Genomic DNA, 9,200 nt, shown 5'->3' on the forward strand with positions numbered 1-9,200 from the left:
GGGGGGGAACTTGACTGGCTTGCACAGAGTCCTGACCTCAACCCGATAGAACACCTTTGGGATGAATTAGAGCGGAGACTGCGAGCCCCTCCCCCAACATCAGTACCTGACCTCACAAATGGTCCAACATTCCCATAGACACACTCCTAAACCTTGTGGACGCTTTCCCAGAAGAGTTGAAGCTGTTATAGCGGCAAAGGGCGGAGCACACATAATACTGAACCCTACGGACTAAGACTGGGATGCCATTAAAGTTCATATGTGTGTAAAGGCCGGCGTCCCATTACTTTTGGCAATATAGTGTATATGGGATCCAATACCCAATAATCCAAAGTATTGAAAAATATATTGTCCCTCCAGGATACAATAAATAAATAAATATATATGTTTAACTTCATGCAAATATTTTCTGCAAATATGTTACTGATTAAAAACTATTTTTTCTTTTCACAATTTAAATGATTAGAGCCAGGTTGCCTTGGAAGACGAGAAAAGACACACAGGAAAATGTCATCGCAATGGCGCGTCTTGCGGTGTACATGAATCTAACGTTTTAATGGGTGATATGTATAGTTTGCACCGCGCATCTCATCTAAGGTTAATAACATTACTCTGCCATTATGGATTGCCGGTTTTGTAGGATAGATTGTGTGAAACTAATGCCAATTTATTACTGTGGAATAAAGCAGCAAGGTTCCTAATTAAAAAACATCATTTTCATTGAGTCCCATTATAATGTCAATTGTGTATGAAAGGCGGTGTGAAGGGTTTATTAAGAACAAGCTCAGTATAGAGCAGGTGAGAAAAAATCAGCCAGTAATCAGATTATCTGCACCTTGGTTTAACAAAAATATCACCTACAGGGAGGAAAAAGAGCTCCTAACGTCTACTTTTACCTTTTTCTTATCTGTATCAGCTCAGTGGACCAGAGAAGGGATCCTGGCTGGCAGCATCCATAGTGCTTTTATGACAGCCATCCTTTAAATTTGATCTTCCTGTAGCTTTACATGTCTGCAAGAATGAAGTCTTTAAAGTGGCACAATATACAGTGACTGTATTATTTTTTAAAAAAGTTCCCCCTTTTATCAATTAAATTCAGTCCATGTGCTCCAATCCAGTGACTTTGTATACAGATGATGTCATCAGTCTGCTGCAGGAAGGAGAAAGCATTTTCTCAGTCACCCCTCACGCAGTGATCAGATTCCAACATTGTAACTTTGTATCAGGTCACAGAGGAAGCCACTTGATTTTCATATAGGCTTTAAATGGAGTTTCAGTGTTTTCTGGATGCAAGAGAGGTATACCGCTTGACCATTTCTTCTATCCATCTGGTACTCTATTGGTGAGATCCCTGCGCTAAGTTCCTTGATCCGCACATCTGCTGTGTGAATTAGGAGGGGTTTGCACCATCCTCCTTGTGCTGAGTTCCTGGATCTGTACACTTGCTGTGCCCATTATGAGGGGCTTCCACCTTCCTCGTTCTGAGTTCCTGGGTCTGCACTCATGTTGTGCCCATTATGAACGGCTCTCCCATCCTTGCACCGGAGTTCCCACATCTGTACAACTTCTATGCTTATTATGAGGAGCTCCCACTATCCCTGTGCTGAGTTTCCGGCTCTGTACATCTGCTGTGCCCATTATAAAGGGTTCCCACTATACCTCCCACCATCCCAGCCCTGAGTTCCTAGGTCTGCACGCCTGTTGTGCCCATTATGAAGGGTTCTCACCATTCCTGTCCTGAATTTCTCAGTCTGTACACCCGCTGTGCCCATTATGAGGGGCTCCCACCATCCATGTGCTGAGTTCCTGGGTCTCTACACCTGCTGTGCCCATTATGAGGTGCTCCCACCATCCCTGTGCTGATTTCCCGGGTCTGTACACCTGTTGTGTCCATTATGAGGGGCTCCCACCATCCCTGCTGGATTCTGAAATTTTTAGGCACAGCGTTTCATAGATTGGTGAACTTCTCCCCATCTTTACTTCTGAGACACTCTGACCATCTAAAATGCTCTTTTTATACCCAAGCATGTTACTGACCTTTTGCCAATTAACCTAATTAGTTGTAAAATGTTCTTCCTTGTTAGTAGCACTTACTTTGTCAGCTTTTTGTTGCCCTGTCCCAAATTTTTGGAGATGTGTTGCTGTCATCAACTTCAAACTGACCTAATTTTTTCACTAAAATGGTCCATTTTCTCAGTTAAAACATTGGATATGTATTCTATTTTCTATTGTGAATAAAATACGGGTTAATGAGATTTGCAGATCATTGCATTCTATTTTTATGTAGATTTTACACAACGTCCCCACTTTTTTGTAATCAGGGTTGTACTATGGAGAAGGTAACAGAACAAGCTGGAGCGCACGCAAAGGTAGGCAAGAAGAACCATACTCCCAGGTGGGCAAGAGCAGAGCTGGGAATTTAGACAAAGAGATCCGGCTCTTGGCTTTTCCATGACATCAAAGAGGCCATAGCCTGAGCCTACTGCGTTCCACCTGAAACGCAAACATCACTTTTGGATAGACTGGCCCTTTAAATGTACTGCATGCATAAATATTTAAACAAGGTGCTTTCTGGCTTTCAGCAATTTTACCGAGCTCACATAAAATAAAAGCCTGTTGTCAGACAGGTATTATTCATATAGGAACCCGCAGCATTAACCCGCTCAGTGCATCTCCGGAATTACCTCTCTAATGAGTCCGTCAGCACTTCAGTTATATAAGCTAATCTCCAGCAACGCTCCAGCATCTGCGGGGGCCTTTGAATCCATCAGTCCCCGGTTTTCATACACAGAAAAAAAAGCTCCAGGCATGGAAACGCTTCCAACCAACAGATGAAGCATTATGTTAATATGGAAGAGAAAAACACTTGCTGCGTTACACGGGGATATGGAAATGTGCTTTATTTCATTCTGGGAAGAGCTCTGCATGCTCTCCTGCAGCACATCGCGCTCCCACAATCCTATTAAATGCACCATGACTCCTCTACCGCCGAATATCCCGGTGACAGTGAAGTTGATGTTTCCTCGGGTGGTGCAGAGACGAGGAGTTTTTAATGAGCACTCTTGCAGTACGATCCCGAACCTACTTCGAAGTTTAAACTAAAGAAAGGGGAAAAAATGATTAAAAAATAATAAAATGGGTATCATTAAAAGATATTTAAAATTCCAGTTTAACCAGCATTAGAAAATCAAAAGTGAAGGAAATCAAAGAGATGGATCAATGGGGGAAAGGAAAGCAATTGAAAATAATTTAGAAAGGAAAGGCTTGGCAAATATCTTACCGAACGGGATTGTCATTATAGTGAAATGGCACTTCAGAATTAAAAGAGACCTGTCAAGAGAGAAAGAAGATGGTAGAAGATGGAAGATAGATAGATTAGATAGATAGATAGATAGATAGATAGATAGATAGATAGATAGATAGATAGATAGATAGATAGATAGATAGATAGATAGATAGATAGATATGTAGCATTAACCGCTGCTTTTTACAGGACCTCCGAGCCTTTCTACTGGTGACTTGCCCTCCAGCTGCACTCAAGCACTCACTGACCCATCAAAGGTGGCCAACAGACAGACTTCCATTCTGATAAACTTATTTTTTGCAGATTTGATAGGCTCAAATTTCTAGGGAATAGAAGGTTGGAAGTACAGGATACTGAAAAACAACAGGCTAATATAGATTAGGTAGACCAGAAGGACAGCAACCTTTAAGCATGTTCAGCCCTTCTCACAGGCTAGCTGTGGACCTTTATGCTAAGATGGGCAATATGTCACTGTGGACCTTTAAACTGGAACAAGCAATTGACTAATCAGGGCTCTTCTTAGCTTCAGCTTACTTCAAAAGGCAGCAGGCCTGAGAAGCATGAACTGGGCCTCTTTGGATCTAAACCCTCTCCAGGCAGCAGACCTGGGAGGCAATAGAGGACTATTCACACCCATCCTCTCCAGGCAAAGTCTTGGAGGGAAGGACCCCTCTAGAAGCTCTCCTCTAGAAGCAGGTCTATGAAGCATAACCTGGTCCTTTCTGGATCTAAACCTTCTTCAGACAGCAAGCCTGGGAGGCAAGAGAGGACCCTTCACACCGATCCTCTACAGGCAAAGTCTTGGAGGGAATGACCCCTCTAGAAGCCCTCCTCTAGAAGCAGGCTTGAGACGCTTAACTTGGTCCGCTCTGGATCTAAACCCTCTCCAGACAGCAGGCCTGGGAGGCAAGAGAGGATTCTTCACACTCAACCTCTCCAGGAAATTTCTTGGAGGAATAGACCCCTCTAGAAGCAGGCTTTAGATGCATAATCTGGTCCTCTCTGGATCAAAACCCTCTCCAGATAGCAGGCCGGGGAGGCAAGAGAGGATCTTTCACACCCATCCTCTCCAGGCAAAATCTTGGAGGGAAGGACACCTGTAGAACATCTCCTCATATATTTATTCCCTCCCTCAACCTACATCACTGGTGCAAACCCGTCAGTGATTGGCTAGGGCAGAATAAATATTCATAACCTACAAAACTGTATGTTCTCACTCTGCTGGAGAATACTCCAATTAGGAGGATTGTTTGCCCCTTCTTAGACCTGTTTCTAGAGGATGACCTGGGCTTATGAACAACCCAACAAATCCAGATTATATACACATCTGAGCTCAGGCTGGCTACTCTCTAGCTGCAACTCCAGCTTATAGCAGGGTCCCACGTTAATATGGAGTTGGCCCCCTGTGTGGCTATAACAGCCTCCACTCTTCTGGGAAAACCTTCTGTGGGAATTTGTGCTCATTTGGCCAACATGCATTTGTTCGGTCAGGTACTGATGTTGGGATATAAGATCTGGCTCTCAATCAGCATTCCAGTTCATCCCAAAGGTGTTCAGTAGGGTTGAGGTCAGGACTGGGAGCAAGTCACTCAAGCCACACCAAACTCATCAAACCATGTCTTTATGGAGCTGGTTTTGTACACAGGGGACAGTCATGCTGGAACAGAAAGGGGTCATCACCACATTGTTACCATAAGGTTGATGTGCAAAACTTTTTAAAATGTCTGCAAGCAACTGAACTCGATAATTAGGAGTTTTGTCCAAATACTTTTGACTACATAGTGCAGATAGAGTGATAGATTTGCTGGATTATAGAACATATACAGCATAATATTATAGTGCCATTCATTCCAAACTGCATACAGTTGTTTCAGGGTTGTTGGCTATCATAAGTTCATGGAAACAATTTGGTGATGGAACGAAAACTCGCAGATACGTTCTGTTTTAAGAAGGCTCTACTGTGCTTTTTTGGAGGGTATTTTGGTTTTTCTCAGCCCATTTCACCATCACCAGTGTGGTTATATATACTTGCTGCTCTCCAAGCCCTACCTCATCGAAGCCATATGGGGTCTATTCACAAAGCTGCCGAAGGATCTGGCCGTAGCTTCGGCCGATCCTTCGGCTAGGTTCGGCACAAGGACCCCTTCAACACTGAATTACATTGCTATGGTAGACAGAAAGACCACCTTGAAGCCTTATATTTATAGGATTTATAGAAATGTATCTCTACCGATCAGCATTGAACATTTGCCATCTGACAGGCCATTGCTGCACTGCAGCTCTTGTCTCTGCCATGCACACCTGACCTTCATTAACCAACTATAAAAAGAACGCAGAACTAACACTTAGGGGTCTATTCACAAAGCTGCCGAGGGCAGCCGAGTGAATGACCGATCAGAAACTGAGCAACAGGTTTGTCTGTTTTCTCGTAGCATTGATAGAATCATCTGTGCCTCTGTCTTTCTGTGTGACGGTTCATGCTTCAGGTTTCCTTCCTCAGATTAGCTGTGCTTATCCTGATCATTGGCCTTTTACCTCTCCTATTATCTCTGTAAAAAATAAGTAAAGGCAACTGGACTTGCTGTATTTTTCTTGAAGACGTTTCAGTGGACATCCGACCAGCTTTCTCAATTCAGAATTACTTGTACAAAATTCCCTGGGAAAAAATATGGGGAATGTTGTTCCAATCCACATAATCTGTTAGTGGCAACCAGGTATTGATTGCATATAGCTTCTCCATTTTTACATAAATGGCCTCTCCTATTATCAGTCTTTGGTCTGGCTATCTGTCTGGAACATGGACTCTGTTATCTAGCCATCATTGTGCTGCCTCTGCTACTGTCTGCTGTGGCTCTGACCATCTGGCTGAGGACTTTCACGGCTCTAGTATCTCCATCCTGTTTTTTGTCAGCTGTTGCCTCTGACAACACAGGAGATTAGCAAGTCTACCACAGTATTGCTGACACCCAGGAACATGTAGGTGGCCGTGTGCCACCCCTGATAGCCATGCAACCTAAGCCACAGTCTATTTTGACTATGTTGGAATACAGCCCCAGTAACTACACCAATCGCATGATGGTATGATGCCATCAGCATATGAACTGCAACATTCTATTTAAAGACTCAGAAAAGCTATATCCTGTAGGTGGCTGTGTGCCACCCCTGATAGTCATGCAACCTATGCCATAGTCGTTTTTGACTATGTCGGAATACAACCCCAGTAACCACACCACACACATGGTGGTATGATGCCATCAGCGTGTGGACTGCAACATTATATTTAAAGACTCAGAATAGCTATATCCTTTGCAAATCAACAATAGGGTTTGCTTGACAGGGAGGCAGACTATTTCTACTCTTATATCCATTATTGGTGAAGCTTTATATTACTACTCTGGAATCTGATCTCCATACAAAACACATTCTCCCGACACAGCTCGTCCGTCAATTCTGCAATTATTCTCTCTGAAAGATCATCATCTGTTGGTGCAATCTATTCTTCAAATCCGGGCAGGAATCAATAAACTGGAAGAAGAAACAGCCTGTGTAGAGGAGGAATCTCCCACAAGTGCACAGCTTTCCAGCATGTTCTCCTTTTTCAGTCTGGTCTCCTGAAAGAAGCAGAAGTTTGATGCGCAGAACAAAAGTTCTGTTCCATAAATACGCTCAGAATTGGAGAGACAGGAAAACAAGCAATGCTTAAATAATACATGAAGTTTTAATCCTCGTAAACGTCAGCTGGAGACCTAATAGCCGTCAAGTCAATAGAAGACGAGAGACTCAAAGAACAATTACACTAAGTACTGTTTTTTACATAAAATAGAATATATAATGACTTCGGGATCTTTCAAAAAGCCTTCTGTAAAAGAAATGTACTTATTTGACCTCCTCTTGCCTTTTATTGCCATTTATGCATACAAGGATTATAGTTTTGATTCCGGTGTGTGTCCTTTTCTCTTCACATGGTGGCTCCCTCTGAGAATGTCTTAAAGGAGAACTATGAGGTGACTCACCTCATAGTTCTAGCCGACCTGTGACAATGAGACTGTCACAGGTCGGCTCAGTAGATCGGGAGGTGAGCGAACACATACCGGCGTTCGCTCACCTCTCGATCCTGTCATGGCTCTCTGCCGTGACAGGGGAGGGGCTCGATTCCCCCCTCCCCGCTCCGATCCGCCAGCCCTGACTGGCGGAACGGACGGGGGAGGGGGCGGGTACAGCTAGCTCTGCCTCTAGATAGGCAGAACCAGCTGTCAGTCACGCAGCTGGGCGGATCCAGACAGCATTGTCGGGATCCGCTTCAGCTGCGGCGTCTCAGCACACCGCGAGCTACAGCTCGTGGTATACTGAGCCTAGGGTGACGGGAGGACACTAGTTTGTGTCCTCCCGTTACCCTAAGGAGAACTATGGGGAAAAGCCTTAGCCCCATAGTTCTCCTTTAATAAGAATAACAGGACAACAATTCTGATATCTAGCAGAGTAATGTATCACGGGGTATCTATTCAGGTTACTATATGGCCACGTCTATTATAATTTCCAGATTCCAAAAGATAGTATATCACCATCATTTGTTGAGTACGCAACATACATCGTAATCCAAAAATGTATTTTGGTGGTTGCTTTCCTCATAAAACATGTCCAAAATGGCTATAGGTTCATCATTTCCAAGTTCTAACAGTAAGTTGCCTTTCTGTATCCAATAAGCAACATAGACTGTAGTGCAACGAGAGAAATACCTCGGTGGCTGCTCTCTTTGGGTCACAATGGGTCAAAAGAAGGAACTTGCCTAGCATATACCTTTACATAGAATTTGCTGGCATTTATAACCAGTATCATAATATTCATCAACATCCCCAAGGATCAATATTTCACATGATGAGCTATTATGTGTCTACTGTTGTTATAGAAACACATAAATTGCCACCATTGTTTCTGAGATATAGGAAATATAGGTCAGTGATCCCTTATTGACACTGTTGTCCTCAAGACAAAACTAGACAACCAGGGCATGGCTCTGAACCAAAGCTTCTGTTTCCAGGAAAGCTCTTTTCCAGATAATTGACTAGGAATAAAGTCACTCTAGGCAACCTTGGCTTTTCAGCAATGGTGAGACTACAAATACCACCATGCCTTTGCCTCTGGGAGTCATGCCTGTAGCTGTCAGAGTCTTGAAATGTCTCATGGGACTTGTAGTTTCACCACAGTTGGAGTGCTGAGGTTGCCTACCCCTGGTCTCGTGGATTCTCCAGTTCTAGCTGAAGTTGTGACTGAAAAGGTCAGACCATCTGGTGGTCTGAGTCAGCCTCTGGCCTCTTTTAGGTCCTTGGGATGCTCCAACAGTGAGACCTTCCTATCATAAAACCGGTTTGGAGTTATGGGTACTCCGTACAGCCTTCAGTGTTCCAGCTCTTCCTGTCTATTTTCCATAATATAAGAGAGGTAAATACATTTTATGTTCATACATAAGGCCCTTAGCTGCTAGCAGGTGAACGTCAGATTTTTCTATATAACAGGTATTTATAGAGCACTGATTTTGGCAGAGCTTTTACATATTGTAAGGTACTTACCAGAAAGCCACCCCGGGTTCATGCGCGCGCCCTGCAGCGTGCTCCTGTCTTGAGGATTAAGGGCAAATATGCTCTTAATAATGGGCGGGCGTGTATTGGATTCCGCGCACACAAACGTTAGCTTGCTACGCATGCCGTTACGCACGCACGTTCAGTGACATCTGATCCACTATAAAGGCAGTGTGAGCCCTGCATCCATTGCTGACTGGTCTCAGCTGTATCCTGTTTCCTGTCTCCTGATCCTGCTGCTTGGCTTACTCTGTTCTGATCCGGCTTCATCCCTGACATCCTTCTGATTACTGACTTGGCACTTCTACCCGGCAACTGGC

This window comes from Nanorana parkeri, unplaced genomic scaffold (genome assembly GCF_000935625.1).
Source record: "Nanorana parkeri isolate BGI_ZX_2015 unplaced genomic scaffold, ASM93562v1 scaffold6, whole genome shotgun sequence".
Taxonomy (NCBI): domain Eukaryota; kingdom Metazoa; phylum Chordata; class Amphibia; order Anura; family Dicroglossidae; genus Nanorana; species Nanorana parkeri.